General features: G+C 42.0%; 1 long non-coding RNA gene across 1 annotated transcript in view; it reads right to left on the reverse strand.

Annotated features, from left to right (window-relative positions):
• Window positions 1-3,981: 3,981 nt before the first annotated feature.
• Window positions 3,982-18,821, reverse strand: part of LOC115070116 — a 49,874-nt gene continuing 35,034 nt past the window's right edge. Inside the window, exon 3 of the long non-coding RNA XR_003849308.1 lies at window positions 3,982-4,473. This is a non-coding gene — a long non-coding RNA (uncharacterized LOC115070116). The remainder of the gene's footprint in view (window positions 4,474-18,821) is intronic.

Here is an 18,821-nt window from a genome sequence, read left to right on the forward strand (position 1 = left end):
AAAGTATTTTCAAACTTTAATCCAGCTCTGTGATATTTCACATCAACCCACCTCACTGCCACTGTAGCCATGCCCTCATTCCCAGAGCCTAGAAGCTGTTACTTTTGTGACAGATTCCTTCTTGTCACACATAAGACCACAGGAGTGGTTACACTGCTATGAGCTCAGACTTTAAGGTTTTAATCTTAGTCTCTCTTCCTAGGTATGAGCTGTCAGAGAGCAAAAATTCAGCAAATTAAAGTTTTTGTTTTCTGTTTCTTGAGACAAGGGCTTATTACATAACTGAGGCTGGCCTCAAACTTGTTAAGTATCTGAGGATGTTCTTGAACTCCTGATATGCTTGTCTTCACCTCTTAAGTACCAGCATGTACCACTGATTTGAATTTTAAAAGTCCAATTTAATTTGCTTTTATTAGCCATTCATGAACCAGACAACACATCTAGTATATAACACAGAAAAGAGTTCCAATGAGCTGAGGGGAGAGGGTGGGTATATAAGCAAAAAAAGTCTAAACAAAGCAAAAATGCATAATGAAAAGTGAATTGACCATTTCTAACGTAAGGAATTTTGTTGGCTTAATAGGATTTGGCTGTCATCTTTCTCTTGATTTCTCGGGAGGTCTTGTACTTAAAGAAACCATACAGGTTTTAGTTTGATGACATGAAACTTTAGAATAAATGATTCCCTTTTGGTCTGTTGGGCTGTGATAAATAATCTTGATTGCCAACTTGATTAGATTAAGAAACTAAGTTACTAGCCTAGGAAGGTTAGTAAAGCATGCCTCTGGGCATAGCTGTGATGGTGCTTCCAGAGATGATTAGATGATGAGGGCTCTGGCCTAATGAATGGATCAATCCATTGATAGATTTCAAAATCTGAACAGGCTACTGGGGAGGTCTGGAACTATGGAAGGTGGGACCTGGCTCGACACAGCAGATCAAGGCAGGCATTTCCTGGCCCCTTCCTGTTACTGCTCACTCTGCTTCCTGTCCACCATGAGGTGAGTAGCCTCTACCACAAGCTCCTGCTGCCTCATCACAGGCCCAGAATCAGCAGAAACATGGAGTGAAACCACAGAAAATTTGAGCAAAGTAAGTGCTTCTTCCCTTCAGTTATTCATGTCAGGTGTTTTGTCACAGTGACACGAAAAGTCACTAACACAGGAGCTCAGTCCCAATCAATGGCCTCCTATAAATGTTATCAGCAGAATTCTGGGATTTGGAGCAAGTTACTTCACTTCTTTTTGTGTTTGGGAATAGAAATCTTAGTAGCTACCTCTGCATTTACAGTGAGGAATGAATAGGTAAGGGATAGAAAGGAGGTGTATATCAGCAGTGCCTGTCACTGAGGCTCATCTGTTTTAGCTATTGCTAGACTTCAGCTATTGGAAATAGCAGTTTCTCTTATTGTTACCCATGAGGTCTCTATCATGTTGTGTCCCCATCTACAAGGTCCTTCAGCCATCCTGTGTGAAGACCCTCAGGCTTGATCTTACCTAGTTTCATGCTCTTCAACTGCTTTTATTTCTGCCATTGGGCTTTCTCATAGGTCTCGGGCTGCTCAGGTCTTTTCAGTGCCTACAGTACCCAGGATGGCAAAAACAAACCAAACATGGTCTCTTAGTTACTCTTCCCATTGCTGTAATAAAATACTCTGACCAAGGAAAAAGGGTTTATGTCAGCTCCCTGTTCTAGGTTACAGTCCATTATGGTGGGGAATCACAGCAGCAGGAACTTGAGGTAGCTGGTCATATTATATCCAGTCAAGAAGCAGAGTCATGAATGAATGTGTTCAGCTCATGGTCTCCTTCTTATATGATCTTTTTATATACTCCAGGATCCCAGTGTGCGGCATGATGCCACACACCAGAGAGAGGTGGGGGGTCTTCCCACCTCAATTAACCTAATCAAGATAATGGCCCATAGGCATGCCTGGAAGCTAACCTAATCACTCACAGGTGGGCCTGGAAGCTGGTCTCCTAGGTGAAGTCCAGATCCTGTCAAGATGACAACGTTAACTCATGGGATTTTCGATTTTAGATTTTCCTAGAACTCAGTTCTATCATATTTTGGGCAAAGCCCAGTCTGGACACTTGTCTTATTGCAGGGGAATAATGACTTCTGTGCAGAATGAAAGATGTGGGTCCAGTGTGATTGAAAAATAGACAAACTGAAAACAGATTCAATGTAATCCAAATAAAAGTCCCCAGAAATGTTTTTAGTTGGCAAGCCCATTCTAAATGCATATGGAAAGCCAAGGGTTCAGAATAACAGGACAATGTCTGAACTGGTTCAAAATAACAGGACAATGTCTGAACTGTTTTTTTTTAATACTTTCATTGATTCAAGAATTTCATGCAATGTATTTTTATTATATTCAGACCCCCTCCCTCTCTTCACCCTTACCTACTACCCCCACATACTTCATGCCTTCTATTATTATTTGTCCCTTTTTAAGGCCTATCAAATCTAATCTGTGTTTTCTAAATGCTCTTGGGTGTGGGTCTATCTTTTGGAGTCTGGTCAACCTACCAGGCATCACAGCAGTAAGGAAAACGGACTCTCCCTCTCCTTAGCATCTATCAATTGGCTATAGATCCTCAGCTAGGGCTGGAGCTTCCTGCCCACCTCCCTGATCCATGATCAGCCCCTGTCTGGTTTGGGTTTGCACAGGTCTTGTACATGCTGTTATGAGTGCTGTGGGTTCATATGTTCAACTACCCTGTGGTGTCTGAACTGTTTGTTTGTTTTTAAAAAGCTGCACCTCATTTACCAACACCTGTTAAAAACGGTAGCACATAAAGCAACATGACATTACTGAAGGGACAGACATGTAAACCAGTAAGATAAAGACTTCAGAACAGACTTGCACAATAAGGAACACACAGATCCCTATTAGAAACATACCATTGAATGAACTAGATTTCTCCAACAAAGCATTTGTTTAAATCAGTTTAACAGAAAACATTACTAAGTTGGAAAAAATTACTCAATTTGCAACAAATATGCCACTGGCAAAAAGTGAAGCCTTTTTAATAAAAAGTGTTTAGTAAATGGCATATCTTTATGGAAAAATAAAAACCCTACACCTTACCTCACACCGTATGCAAAGAAGACCCAGTAGTATTTTAAAAATCTAAATATGAGAGAGAACAGAAACAAAGCTTATTAAAAAATAAAATAGGGAAGTATCTTCATAATTCCTTTTTTGTCATTTTTATTTTATGTGTATGAGTGTTATGCTTGCATGTAGGGAAGTGCACCCGTGTCATGCAATGCCCACGGAGAACAGAAGATGCTGTCAGATCCCCTGGAACTGGAGTTATGGGCAGTTGTTAGTTGCCATGTGGGTGCTGGGAGTTGAACCCTGGTCTTCTGCAAGAACAGTCAGTGTTCTTAACCACTTAGCTGTCTCTCCAGCCCCTTCATGATTCTTATGTAAACAAAGATTTATTGACCAAGGCATTAAAAACAGTCATCCCGAGGCTGGAGAGATGGCTCAGCAGTTAAGAGCAGGCACTGCTCTTCCAGAGGACCTGACTTAGTTTCCCAGAACCCACACTGGATGGCTTACATCACTTGTAACTCCAACTCCAGGGAGTACAATGCGTCTGGACTCCCTGGATACCCACACTCATGTGCACATGGAGAGAGAGAGAGAGAGAGAGAGAGAGAGAGAGAGAGAGATACACACAAAATTTAAAATAAATAAACTTTAAAAATCATCCCTAAGGAAGAATACTGATGAACTGGTGATGATGCATGTCTATAATCCTAGCACTCAGGAGGCTAAGGTAGGAGCGTTGTGAATTCCAGGCAGTGAGACTCTCTCAAACAGAAGAGAAGGGGAGCAGGAGAAGCCAGAAGAGAAGAAATTGTTTTATAAATTGGAAAAGTAAATTTTTTCTGTACATTATGAAAAAGTAAGTTCTCAATGGGAAAATTGCTGTAAATTACTGATTCCAAAACATAGCTCTCACCTCAAAGAGAAAAAGAGAGTTTATTCTAGAACCATATATGAGTGGCCTAGGAACACAGATTTAGGTTATCACAAATACTGTGTTCCAATGCGATATGATTTCATGAAATGTTCAGAGTGATAGAACAAATAAAGTCGTTAATAAAGGCATCTTTAAAACACAGTGGTGGAAACACCAGGCAGGGGGACACAGCAAAGCAGAGGGAGGCCTCCGCTTTAAGCCTCAGATGTCATTTGGTGTGAGTCACAAGAATGTTAGGTCAGACACAGAAGTGGGCAATGAACACTATCAAGAGAGATGAAGATATCCCAGGGTAACTTGACTCAGGATCTATAACATTCCAGCTCTCCAGAACCACAGATGTTCTAATCAACCAGTCAATCAGCCTTCTGGAATCTTCAACACAGGTATGACTTTTTTTCTGGGAACTTCAGTTCATATATGATGTAACTGGGTTTTTTTGTTTTGTTTTGTTTTGTTTTAAGTCTTGTATCTAGAAAAAAAAAAGAAGTGTCATAAATCAATAAAACCAAACAAAAAAGGGGGGCAAAAACTTAGTCACTCCGAGAATAAGATGCCTGAATTACCAGAGATGTTTGTCATCATTTATTATCCAGAGAGGTCAATTGGTACAGCTGCTTTGGTAACTGGATACAGGTTCTTTAAAAAGTGAGGTATCAACCAAATCTGGAAGGAAAAACAACTCACCTCTTAACTCATCAACATTCCATTCCTTCATCTTCACCCGCAGAAATTCACTCAGACATACCGTGAATTTCAAGAACTTTAATGTTCATGACAACATTATTTGTACAGAAACCAAGAAAGAACGGTGTGAGAGTAACCATTATGTCAGGATCGTAACACAGAGAAAAGACAAAGGGAATTCCAAGAACTTCAGAAAAGAGAAAAATAAATCCCAGGATTCCCCTGCACAGAAAGCTCCCCAGGGCAGGCAGCAGAGGTAGTGTGAGGAGTATGGAATTGATGGATTACTTTATGTGACTCTCATAGAGGAAAATCAAATGGTGGGGCTATAAGGTGTGTGCAAAGAATCAGCAAATCCCACAAAAACAAGTAAATAAAGACATGGGTTGGTGGTATTTTCAAGACAATAACCAAAAAGAAGGAAGTGGTCACAGTATGCTTACCTTCAGCAGTGAAGGTTATCCACATCTGTGTGTTAGGTTCTGATATCCTCTCCACTAAACGGAATCATTATATTGAGAGGATGAGGGAAGAGATTCAGAAATGGAGACATTGTGAGAAAATCAAATCTTTATTTAGCATGATAGGAAGCCAACAGAGGATGTCTATAGTTTGGAAATGATTCCATGTATAGATGCCAGAAGAGACAATGAATTAGAAACCCTTGTCCATAGACTGGTATCTGGACAGAATGGGGAATGTACATACAGAACCACTGCATTTTATGTAAGTTCTTTAGAACTGTTTGAGCCTTTAAAAGTCTATGCTGAGAGCTGGAGATGACTTGGGTGTTAAAAAGCACCAACTGTTCTTGCAAAAGGATACAAGTTTGGTTCTCAGCACCCACATGGTGGCTGACAAGTGTCCATTAACTTCAATTCCAGAGTTTCCAATGGCCTCTTCTGGCTTCTGTGGGCATCGCACACACATGCATGCATGCAGGCAAAACACTCATACACATAAAAAAAAGAAATACTAAATTTTTAATGTTCATATTACTTTGATAAAATAAGTAAGCTTAAAAAGAGATGAAAAAAAAGTCAACATGAAGCAAAATATTTAAAGCTTATGTCTGTAAGTAATGTGATTTATAGGTTATTATTTTTTTTCCCTTGGCTCTTCTGCTTTTTCAACAATGAAATTTTACTGGTAAATAAATGCAATGCATTCGAAGGCAGAATATTTGATAGGTCTGGGAACTCTTGAAGGTATCATCACAAATTTCTCAGTCATGGAATTGATGCTTGGAAGCTCTGGGGCACGGGGGGGGGGGGCTGGCAGACCTGCACTGCTAGGCCAAGAAAGGAACTGAGAAGCAATCTAAGCAGTGCCCACCAGGGCTCATCAGGTTCAGTTCCAGCTCCAGAGGCTGTCACTGTGCAACTCTGATGGCAGGATGTGGACCCAAGGGATAGATGCCCTTGGTGAAAGCCGGGCAGAGATGGAGCATCCAGGAATCCTTGGCATGTTGCACCATTTCAGGAGACCCATCCATCCAAGTGGCCCTACTTCCCAGGCTGAAAATGTTCTAGCGAATCTGGTTCCAGTGTGAGTCATCCAGTCTGAGGGCAAGAGAGGCTTCAATCATAGAGGGGAAGCTAGAGGACTGGGCAAGCAACATTCTGCACTTAAGGAGTTCAGAAAAGGCCACTGCTGGTTGCTGAGGACTCTTCCCCCAGCTCCAAGTTGTGGACTTCCTGGCAATTGAGAGAGATTAAGATAAGGAGCAGATACAACTCAGAATTGTAACTGAACCCCTGGAAACTGGGCCCAGAGGAGTAAGTTCATTTACAGTTAGTTTCCTAACTAACTGTGGCTCCCATGACAACATGCAATGGCCCCACCCTTATCTGTTATCCATTCCAAGCTTCCACTCCGTTCATGAAACGAGGGCTAGTGCCAGACACCATATGTACTGTTTTCCTATACATCCATACCTATGATAAAATTTAATTTATAAATTGCACACTGTAAGAAATTAACAACTTAACAACCTTAACAACTTTTTTCTTTCCTTATTAAGTGGAAAATGTTCAAGCTATCTCTTTCAATTTTTTAATTTATTTTTATTTTATGTGTATGAATGTTATGCCTGTATGTGTGTAACTGCACCCATGTCATGCAGTGCCCATGGGGAACAGAAGAGGGCACTGGATCCCCTGGAACTGGAGTTACAGATAGTTGTTAACCAGGATGTGGGTGCTGGGTTTTGAACCCAGATCTTCTGCAAGAACAACCAATGCTCTTGACTGCTGAGCCATTCCTCCAGCCCCCATCAAGTTATATGTTAAAGGAAACATTTTTAAAGATATTTCATTTATTATTTTTATTTTATGTGTATATGTGTATTGACTGTGTATAGGTAAGTGCACCCATGTCATACAATGCCCACGGAGGACAGAAGAGACTGTCAGATCCCCTGGAGTTGGAGTTACAGACAGTTGTTAGCTGCCATGTGGGTGCTAAGATTTGAACCCGGGTCTTCTGCAAGAAGAACCAGTGTTCTTAACTGCTGAGCCATCTCTCCAGCCCATAAAGGAAATATTTTGTGATTACTCCTTTGCACATCCTAATCGCCAGCACCACTCCTCTCATCTTCTGAGGCTGTTACTAAGTAAAATATGCATCACTTGAACTCAGGCACTGCAGGACACAGCTGATCTGATATCTGCAATGGCTGCTAAGTGACTGATGGGTGGGTGGTGTACACAACATGGATACAGTGGATAAAGGGCTCAACATGCTTCTCAGAATGGCACACAAATTAAAACTTGTGAATAGTTTCCATTTCATGTTTTCAGACTATGGTTGACTGTTGGCAACTGACTGAAACTTTGGAAAATTATTATCTTATAATTCTGTTGCTGGAAGTCTAAGAACCAGGTGTGGGGAGAGCTACGCTGCTCCCTCTGAGCTACAGAAGGAACTGATGCTGGCCTTTCTCCTAGTGGTTTTGAGAACATATTTCATGCCTTCACACAGTATTCTCCTAGGTGTCTGTCTGCCACATTTCCTCTCCTCACAAGAACATCAGTCATACTAGGGAAGAACTCATCCCACTCCAATACAATTCCATTTTAACTGAATTAATTGCATTCACATTGATTCTTTTCCTTATGTATATGAGTGTTTTGCCTATACGGATATGTATATTATATATGTGCAATACCCACAGAGGGTATAAGAGGGCATCAGATCATTTGGAACTGGAGTTAGGATGGTTGTGAGCTGCCATGTAAGTGTTGGGAACCAAACTTAGGTCCTCTGCAAGAACAGCAAGTGCTCTTAAAGTTGAGTCATCTCTCTAGCCCCGACATTGATTCTATTTCCAAATAAACTGAAATTCTATAGTCCTGAGCATTAAGACTTAATGTATGGTAAGTGTCTGGATTCAGCCTCACCAGAAGATGGGCACACCAGTAGTTCCAATTTGAAGATGCCGAGGAAAACATAGGCAGGATTAAAGAGCAAAGAACCATCACTCTCATGGGTAGATGAGGATGGAGGAAGGAATGAAGTCACTCATTTCATTTCAGATGTGATACAGGAGTATAGCACAGTGGGATGGCACCAAGGGTCAGCAGTACCTTGCCATGGTCATCACCTAAATCACAGCCAAACAGCACTGTGCTCTTACATAAATGTGCTGTTTTACATGACTCAACACAATTGATCATCAACTTAGACCAAATAGGTAGGCATGACTATTATCCCCAACTTTCTGAGCTAAGACTCAGAAAGATTAGGCAGTTTTGTCTAAGCTCCAATGAGGGATGGATTCCACTATAGATCTGATGAACTCTAATTCCTGTGCTCAATTTAACCCCTCTGCTACTACCTACCCACACTGAGGGGCAGGGCTGCCTGGACCACCAGTGGGGAAAGATGATGAGACTGAATGGGGACCACATTGGGATTTATTGTGGATGTCAGCTGTGAAAGGAGAGTGGGGATCTGAGTGCTGTGTGTATGTCACCCTGTGGAAGGAGCACAAAACAGGAACTGCAGAGAGCAGGGCTCTAGAGTCGGCTCTGCTCAGTCTGTGACACAAACGACTCACCATTCTGGGCACCAGTAGCTACACCCATAAAACAACCAAAGATCAGTGATTTAAGATTTCCTTCTCACCTGAAAGTTTTTTTATTTCAATAAAGAAAACAAGAGTTGCCCCTCTTTCCTGAAGAACAATTTATAAGTATATAAATTACATTTATGTGCATATTTGCATTCAAAATCTGAATGTTTCTATCCGAACAGAATTACTTAAAGAGGTTTACAAGATCCCTTTGCCAAAAGATGCTTGGCTGTGTCAGAGAAATCCCTGTGTAGCTGGCAGCACTTAGAATACGTGAGGTTGAGTGTTCCTGGACAGGAGCTCCAGGAGCTGCCTCGGTGCCCCACCACCCTTAGAATTAGCTCCATGCCGTTTACTGTTCAGTTGGAAGAGGACAAGCCTGGGTGGGAAGCCATGGCTGTCATCTGAACCACTCCATTTTGTTCCTAAATTTCCCAGGATGCTAGAAGGATTCATGGCTCTCTGTGAAGTATTTTATAATCTTCAAAGAAAAGATAGCAGATAAATGTAAAATCATTGGCAGCCTGAAACAACTTTGTCGCTCTGTCCCCGTGAGACCTGCCAATAAATATTCTCTTTATACACATCATCGAGTTGTGAAAGAATTTCAACAAAGAATAGCAAGACTCCCCCTTCCACCATCCCCCGAGTTCACCAACATTCTCAGAGTGGAAGTGTTTTTAGATCTGAAATGCTCAGATCTGAGGACTTCAGTCAGAATCCTTTCACTTAGAAGCTGGCTCCTAACCTATTTATTCCGCAGATATCTTTCAGTCATGTGAAAAGAGCTAGGCTGCTGCTTCCCCCTCCCCCATCAGGAGGGCTGCTCCCCAGATCATCCCTGGAGACAGGGAAATACAAGTATGTTGGAAGCAGGAAGATAATGTTGGGGGACTCTGGACCAGCTCAGGGTCAGACCCTCATTCACAGTGGTTTTGAGCACACCCTGGGGCATGCCAACCACTCAGTAGCTGAAACAGTGTGTCACAGGCACAGATCACAGTCACATGATTCAGAAGAATCCAAACAGCTTTGACAGGGAAGAAAGAAGGGAAAAAACATTTCCATCCAATCTCAATAATTATTCTAAATCTACAATGATGAAGGCCCTTTAATTTTAAAGATACACAAATTCAGAGCTGGAGAAATGCCTCAGCAGTTAAGAGCACTGGCTGTTCTTACAGAGGACCTGAGGTTGATTCCCAGCACCCATATGGCAGTTAACAACAATAACTCCAGTTTCAGGGGGATCTGACACCCTCTTCTGACCTCTGCAGGCATTGCACAACACAGGTGCACTTACACACATGCAGGAAATATACTCATACACTAAAATAAAAATAATAAATAAAATATTTTTAAATAAAGAATACAAATTCATATGTAGAATACAAGACTTCAGAAATATATCCATATGTAAGGGCTGGGGATGTGGGTCAATGGTAGAGCACTGGCATACGTAAGGCCCCAGCACAGGAAGGAAAAAGGGAAGGGGGGGGAGGGAAGGAAGGAAGGAAGGACGGAGGAAGGGAAAGGAGGAAGGAGAGGGAGAGAGAGAGGGAGAGAGGGAAGATAACACATATAGTATATTTACACATATATATGTGTCATCTAATTTTTGACAGTAGTGCCAAGGAAATTCAATGAGGTAAGAACAAACTTGTCAGTAAATGAATCTTGCTAGAGCAAAGAGCTATTCATGTGTAAGTCAATTTCCATGAAGTGTGGTGTCACATGCCTTTAATCCCAGAGGCAGAAGCCAACATACCTCTGTGAGTTCAAGGCCAGCCTGATCTACATAAAGAATTCTAGGCCAGCCAGGGCTATGTAGCGAGACCATGTCTTAAAAGGGGGGGCGGGGACGGGGCTGAAAAGATGGCTCAGCACTTAAGAGCACTTACTGTTCTTACAGAGGACTGGGGTTTGATTCCCAGCACCCACATGGCAGCTAACAACTGTAACTCCAGTTCTCGGGGCCCTCTTCTGACCCCTGCAGCCATTACATGACACAGATGCACTTACACACATGCAGGCAATACACTCATACACATAATAAAAACAATAAATTAAAAAAGAATAAATTTCTACACTATTTACAAGATTTAACTGGAAATGGATCAAGAAACAAAGACTAAAATCTCACTAACTCAGACAAGCAAAGATTTCTTTAATGTAAAACAAAAGCACAAAGTATAGAAAATAAATTTGGCTTATCAAAGATAAATTTTTGCTGTTCAAGATGAAATGACTATGAACTGAAAATCTAAATTAAGACTATGAGAAAATACGTACAAAGCGTAATGCAACAAAAGACTTGTACAAGAATTCTCACAACTGAAAAACAAGTCAATTTCTAAAACATTGGTCAGTGTTTTAAAATACTGTGATTGGGCACTGGGGAGATGGCTCAGTGAATAAGAGGACCGACTGCCTTTGCAGAGGCCCCAGGTTCAATTCCCAGTATCCATATGGTGGCTAACGACCATCTGTAACTCCAGTTCCAGGGGATCCAACTCCCTGTTCTGAGGGCACAGCACAGCATGGGTACACCTACCTGTAGGTAATACATTCATACACATAAAATAGTAAAAAATAATTAGTAAAATATTTGAAATACTGTGATTGGTGGTAAATAGGCACGTGGAAGATGCTCACCTTCCAAAGCCATTAGGAGGTACATATCAAACTACAGTAAATTACTGCTACTCTATGCTTGTAATCACATCACTTGAGAGATGTTTGAGGCCAGCCAGGGCTGCAGAGCAAGACCCTGCCTTGGAGGAACACAGAGAGCATCACCACACTGGCACTACAGTGCATATCATTTGAAGGACTGGCATAGCCTTTGCTGGCAAAGATTTGGAGGAACTGCGGTTCCTGTACACTGTTGGTGAAGATGAAAAACAGCCCAACTATAACATAATGGGAACCATTTTTTTCTTAGAAGGTTAAGCATCTCCACATTGTCAGCCTTCTGTATCCAGGGCTCCACATCTTCAGAACCAACCAACCACAGACACAAAGTATTTTTTGAAAAAACAGCATCTATACTGAACTTTTAAAGACTTTCAGTCACATTGGATTTAGTATTATAAGTCATCAAGAGATGATTTATAATACTTTACAGGAGTATGTACATTGTGGAAATACTACCTTTGATGTTTTTGCTGTTTGAGAATTTCATACACGCACATAATGTGTTTTAATCAAATCCCCCTCCAGTTGGTCCCCTAAGCCCACCACTACTTTACCCTCCCAACTTCAAGTACTCTTCTTTCTTTTTAAACCCACTGACTCCACTTAATCCTGCCTGTATACATGCATGGGTGTAGAACCATCTACTAGAGCACGGGTAGCTGTATTAGTCAGGAGTCTCTGGAGGAACAGTACCAATAGAATGAATATGTGTGGGTCTTGTACATGCTGTAATAGCTACTATGAGTTCATGTGTGTAATGGTGCTAACGTGTCTGTTTCACTGTAGACATTCATTCTCTGATTCTTACAGTCTTTCCTCTCCCTCTTCCATGATGATCCCTGAGTTTTGGTTGGGGGCAGGGAAGTAAGGGTGTGATACAGCTGTCCCATTTAGAGATGAATACTCCAGGCTCTCATTTTCTGCACATTGACCAATTGGGGGGGTCTCTATATTAGTCACCATCTACTATAAAAGAAGCTTCTCTGACAAGGGCATGTCACATGTTTTTGATAAGGGGCTTGAGCAGCCACCAATTCTTATATCCAGGGAGGTGTCTTAGAACCAATCCCTGGTGGATACCTGTGAACAACTCTACTACATAACTCAGCAGTTCAATTCTAGATAAAGGAATCCAAGAGAAAAGAAAGCATCTGCAGCCTCGAGGAAGTACAATACACAAACGTGTGTGAGGTTCCCAGCAGCTCCATGGTAGCTGCCCACCCTGAAAACAACCCAAATGTTTTCAACAGATGGACTAATAAGCCATGTATGGATACAGTAGTATACATACAATAACTATTACCCAGTCATCAAAAGGCATAAGCCACTGGTACACACAAAGTGACTTTCTAAATCATAATGCTGAGTAGAAGTCAGAAAAAAGAGGGCAGGCCCTGGGTTACCCCATTTACATGGAATGTTTAGAAAATGCAACTTGTCTCTAGCGACAGAAAGCAGACTCATGGTTGCCTGGTGGAGAGAGACCACCAAGGGGCACAAGAAAACCTCTGGGGACGATGGACATGTCCACTGTAGTCAGTTTCCCAGATGTCTTCTTGTATCAACATGACCAAGTTGTATTCTTGGAGATTCGTGCAGTTTAATGTTTGTTACCACAATGTGGTCTTGTAAAACACTATCACTGTGCAGTTTTAAGACCCTGGCAAGTGGCTCATCAGTTCCCTTTCTTGAGCAACAGAAGAGGCTGCACACCCCCAACCACCTCCCTTATCTGGTTGTCACACTATGGAGGACCACAGTTCTCATGTCCTAATCACCTCAGGGTCAGGTATCAGACAACCAAGGAAAGGCCCTATGCCACTAAACTCTGCAGTTATTGGAACTGGCCCATCTTGAGCCTGCCTGCCCCGCCTTACCTGTTCCTTCCTCCAGAGTCAGGTGCATTCCCAGAGTTGGCCTCCCTTGTGCCTCTCTGAGTGACTCTGCCACCGCAGCCTGCTGCTCCTCCTCTAGGAGCCACATGTGGACCAAAATTCTAAAGGGTCCAGATCTCCTCACATCTCCCCAAAGTCATTTAGTTAAAATCTAATCATGGATTGGGAGTGTAGCTTAGTAGCAAAATGCTTGCCTAGCATCCTGAGTTCAATACCCAACACTGCGAAAAAGAACAAAAAAAAGTTAAAGCATAGACAATTGTGTCTCCATGAAGTTGCTTTTTAAAAAAAGAAAAGAAGGGCTAGAGCAATGGCTCAGCTGTCAACAGCATTCACTGCTCTTGCTGAGGACCTGGGTTCAGTTCCCAGAACCCACATGGCAGCTAACAACCATCTGTAACTCCAGGTCTGGAGGTCTAACACCCTCTTCTGACCTCTGGGGGCATTGCATGACATGGATTCACTTACATACATGCAGGCAATCCACTCATACATATAAAAAAATTAAAATAATTAAAAAAATATTTTATTTATTATTTTTATTTTATGTGTATGAGTGTATTGCCTGCACGTATATGAGTGCACCCATGTCATGCAATGCTGCAGAGGTCAGAAGAGGGCTTTGGATTCCCCTGGAACTGGAGTTAAGGACGGTTCATAGCCACCATGTGGGTGCTGGGAATCGAACCTGGGTCCTCTGCAAGAGCAGTCAGTGCTCTTAACCACTGAGCCATCTCTCCAGTCCAAAAACATTAAAATAATAATTTTTTTGTCTTTTTGAAGCAGGCTCTCCCTGTAGCCCCAGCTGTCCTGGAACTCACTATGTAGACCAGGCTGGCCTTGCACTCACAGAGACCCACCTGCCTCTGCCTCCCAAGTGCTGGGACTACAGGCATGCGCCACCATGCCTGGCTTAAAAATTATTTTTAAAAATTAAAATTATTTTTAAAAATTAAAATAAAATACAAAAAGAAAAGACAGCCAGGTGTGGTGGTGCATGCTTTTAATCCCAGCACTCAGGAGGCAGAGGAAGGGGAATCTCTGTGAAAGCGAGGCCAGCCTGGTCTACAAGCAGGTTCCAGGCTAGTTAGGGCTACAGGGAGACCCCATCTCAAAAAAGAAAAGACTGAACAAGTTCTCTATCACTGAACTACAACTCCAAGCCCATCTTCAACATTTTGCGGAAGAAAAAAAGAGGAAGAAAGCAAGCCTTCTCCCTCCCCTGGCTTAGGGTAGAGGAAGATGTGAAACCGTCTGCTAAGTCTAGTGCCCAGCTCATCAGCTGCACTGAAGAACCTTGAACCGGAAGTTGCCAAACCTCACTGAATGGAGGGGAAACCAAAGTGTCTTAGGAGCAGGAAGCACACCTTTCCTAAGAAAACAGCAAAAACCCAGGCAGGTGGAACAGAACCGGTAGGTGGAGGGAGGAAGCAGTGGGACCACGAGTACATAAAAACACAGTGACGGGCTTGGAGCCAGTCAATGCCAAGGCCAGCCACAAGGAACTGACAGGTGAGATCAGCCACCAGAGAGCCCAGGTCAAGCCTGGAGGGGCCTATCTGACCAGAGGAGCCTTTGCCCTTGAGTCAGATTTAGACACAAACTGTCTCACATAATGATAGTCTTAGTAAACAAAAGGCTAGAAACCCTTGGCTATAAGCAAGAACACAGGTGACTCACCCACACCCACCACAGCCATAAAGATAATGTTCTGTCTGATTTCTCCCACTCCCAGGGGCAGTTCAAAGCAGGCTTTCTCTTTCTTCTTGCTCTTAGTGCCCTTGTTTCATGTGGTATCCCCAAGGCCACCTCTTTTTTATGTATATTGCCTGCTGACTTCTGCTCCCATTCAGCCCTGCCAGCCAGTGTGGAAGATTGAACACAGCAGTCCAAGGAGAGTCCTGCCTACCTGTACATAGCACACCAAACTCTAAGTCACCCAGGGACTCAGTTCAAACTCCCCTGCCTATCTGTGACTACCACACCACGAGGCAGACCCTGGAAGACTATTGTTCATTCCTTCAGAAAAATTAATCCTTCAGAAAGCAATTCACCAAATGACCAAAATTGCTAATGGGCTTAACAGCCAGAAACCAGTTTGTTGATTTGCTAGTTGGGGCTTGGAAATGACTAACTGGGGCCAGCCAGCACAGATCAGGGACTCCTCATAGGACTAAGGCAGGGGCAAAGCCACAAGATAATAGAGGCTTTGCCCTAGGCAACATAGCATCCTCGTTGTAGATCAAGCTAACTGTTAGCCACTGGTCCAAGGACTTACGGATTCCAGATCTCCACCAATGCCTTTTGACCTCTTGCCCAGAATTTGTGGTCTCTCTAATATCATTCATGGAAGTTCACAGGCCTCTGAGTTGGAGGTCCAGGCTGCTGGTCAGCAAGGGGTGAGAGGACCCAGAGTGTCCATTTTCACTGTTCCTGAAGGGTCCACACAGGAAAGTGATGATCTTGACAGATAAACTCAGGAATGTGTTAGCTTAACGGCTGGCATGAAAGCAGCTTACCAGGCAGCCTTTAGCCTTTCACAGTCCCATTTGTGAACTAGCTCACTCTCATATTTCTCTGTCCTCTGCCTCCCCTCTATGACAGCCTCAGTAGGGCAGGAGGTCATCAGCCTGTTAATCATTTAGTTTGAAATATACCTGTACTTTCCCCCAAAAGACATTCTCTAGATCTTATGGCTTACTTGGAACAATGCCACTTTCCCCAGAAGCTAGAAAGGACTTTGTCACCCAGAGCCATTGTTTCTAATTTGACTACCACAAAGTGAGATGGCTTGATGCAACCCAGGCAACACTGAGACCAAGCCCAGTTCCTGATCCAGGCTGCAGACCCTCAGTGAGGATTCGAGGATGTTGTAAAAGGCCTGTAACACATCTGTTTCTGCAGATTCAAGGAATCCATTTTGCTGGTCTCTTTCCTAGAGCATGATACAGACTTTTAGCATCTCCTCAAGTTTTGTGAGCCTATTCCACCACTAAGCTTTCATTCATTCAGGGTCATTCCATCTACTTCCTGATTCCTCCTACTGTTCTTTCCTTTCCTCATCCCAGCTCTATGCTGTAGGACCCAGAACCCAGAGTAAGCCACCTCATCTGCTGCCTGCCTACCAGGGCTCCTTTCCCTCTGAAAAGAGAATCAGCTCCATGTAAAAGATGTCATTAAAAGTATTTGTCTCTTCTATGAAGCCAGCATCACTCTAATACCAAAGCCAGGTAAAGATACAACCAAAAGAGAAAACTATAGACCCATATCCTTAATGGACATAGATGCAAAAATTCACAAAAAATACTTGCAAACCACATACAGGCACACATCAAAAAGATCATCCACCACGAGCAAGTCGGCTTTATTCCAGAGATGCAGGGATTGGTCAATATACGTAAATCAATAAACGTCATAAATCACATAAATGGGCTCAACGACAAGAACCACATGGTCATCTCAATAGATGCAGAGAAGGCCTTTGACAAAATCCAACATGCATTTATGTTCAAAGTCCTAGAGGGAACTGGACTGGAGGGAACATACCTCAACATAATTAAAGCCATATATAACAAACCCACAGCCAACATCATTCTAAATGGAGAAAAACTGGAAGCATTCCCATTGAAATCAGGAACCAGACAAGGCTGTCCACTATCTCCTCTCCTCTTTAGCATAGTGCTTGAAGTTCTTGCAAGAGCAATAAGACAAGAGAAGGAAATTAAAGGAGAAATAATTGGAAAAGATCAAATTATCCCTTTTTGCCAATGATATTATATCTAAGAGACGCCAAAAATTCCACCAGAAAACTCCTAGAAATTATTAACATGTGCAGTAATACAGCAGGTTACAAAATTAATCTACAAAAGTCTGTAGCCTTTCTATATACCAATAACAAGCAATCAGAGAAAGAGCACATAGAAACACTCCCCTTCACAATAGCTGCAAAAAATAAAATATCTCAGAATAAACCTGACCAAAAATGTTGAAGACCTCTACAATGAAAATTTCAAATCTTTAAAGAAATAGATTGAGGAAGTCATCAGAGATGAAAGGACCTCCTATGCTTATGGATTGGAAGAATTAATATTGTGAAAATGACCATCCTACCAAGAGTCATATATAGATTCAATGTAATGCCAATTAAAATCCCCATGACCTTTTTCACAGAATTGGGAAAAACCATCCTAAGATTCATATGGAAGCACAAAAGAACTCAGATAGCTAAAGCAACCCTGAGCACTAAGAGCAATGCTTGGGGAATTACTATACCAGATATTAAACTGTATTACAGAGCTATAGTCAAAAAACAACATGATACTGGCACAAAAATAGACCCATAGATCAATGGAACAAAATTGAAGACCCAAATAAGAGTATATGCAATTTAGGCCACCTGATATTTGACAAAGGGGCCAAGAACAATCACTGGAGGAAAGACAGTATGTTCAGCAAATGGTGCTGGCAAAACTGGATCTCCACCTATGGAAGAATGAAACTAAACCCCTATCTTTCACCCTGCACAAAGTCAACTCCAAATAGATCAAAGACCTCAATGTGGAGCCTGAAACTGTGAAACTGTTAGAATAAAACATTAGCAATAACCTACAAGATATAGGTGTAGGAAAGGATTTTCTAAACCAGACATCAATTGCCCAGGAAACAAGGTCAAGAATCAACAAATGGGACCTCATTAAACTAAAAAGATCCTGTACATCAAAAGAAGAAACCAAGGAAGTGGAAAGAAAACCCACAGAATGGGAGAAAATCTTCACCAGCAACACATCTGACAGAGGTTTAACATTCAAAATATATAACGAACTCAAAAAAACAAAGAATCAAGAAAGGAAGTAACCCAATTAAAAGATGGGCTAAGGAACTGCGCAGAGCGTTCTTAAAAGAAGAAATAAAGACAGCTAAGAAGCATCTTAAAAGGTGTTCAACATTACTAGTAATTAGGGAAATGCAAATTAAAACCACTTTAAGATTCCACCTCACCCCAGTCAGACTGGCTAAGATCAAGAGAACAAATGATACCAAATGTTGGAGAGGATGTGGGGAAAGGGGAACACTCATCCACTGCTGGTGGGACTGTAAACTTATTCAACCCCTATGGAAAGCAGTATGTAGAACTCTTAAAAAACTACAAATGAACTTACCATTTGACCCAGTTACACCACTCCTTGGCATATACCCAAAGAACTTATCCTATTGCAGAGACACTTGTACATCCATGTTTGTTGCTGTTCTTTTCACAATAGCTAAGAGATGGAAGCAACCTAGGTGTCCCTCAATTGATGAGTGGATAATGGAAATGTGGTTCATTTATATGATGGAGTTTTACTCAGCAGTAAAGAAAAATGAAATCATGAAATTTGCAGGTAAATGGATGGAACTAGAAACTGTTATACTAAGTGAAGTAATACAGACTCAGGGGAAAAAAGGATGGCCTCCATCATATGTGGA

The sequence above is a fragment of the Nannospalax galili genome, unplaced genomic scaffold, assembly GCF_000622305.1.
Source record: "Nannospalax galili isolate Female #2095 unplaced genomic scaffold, S.galili_v1.0 scaffold72, whole genome shotgun sequence".
Lineage (NCBI taxonomy): Eukaryota > Metazoa > Chordata > Mammalia > Rodentia > Spalacidae > Nannospalax > Nannospalax galili.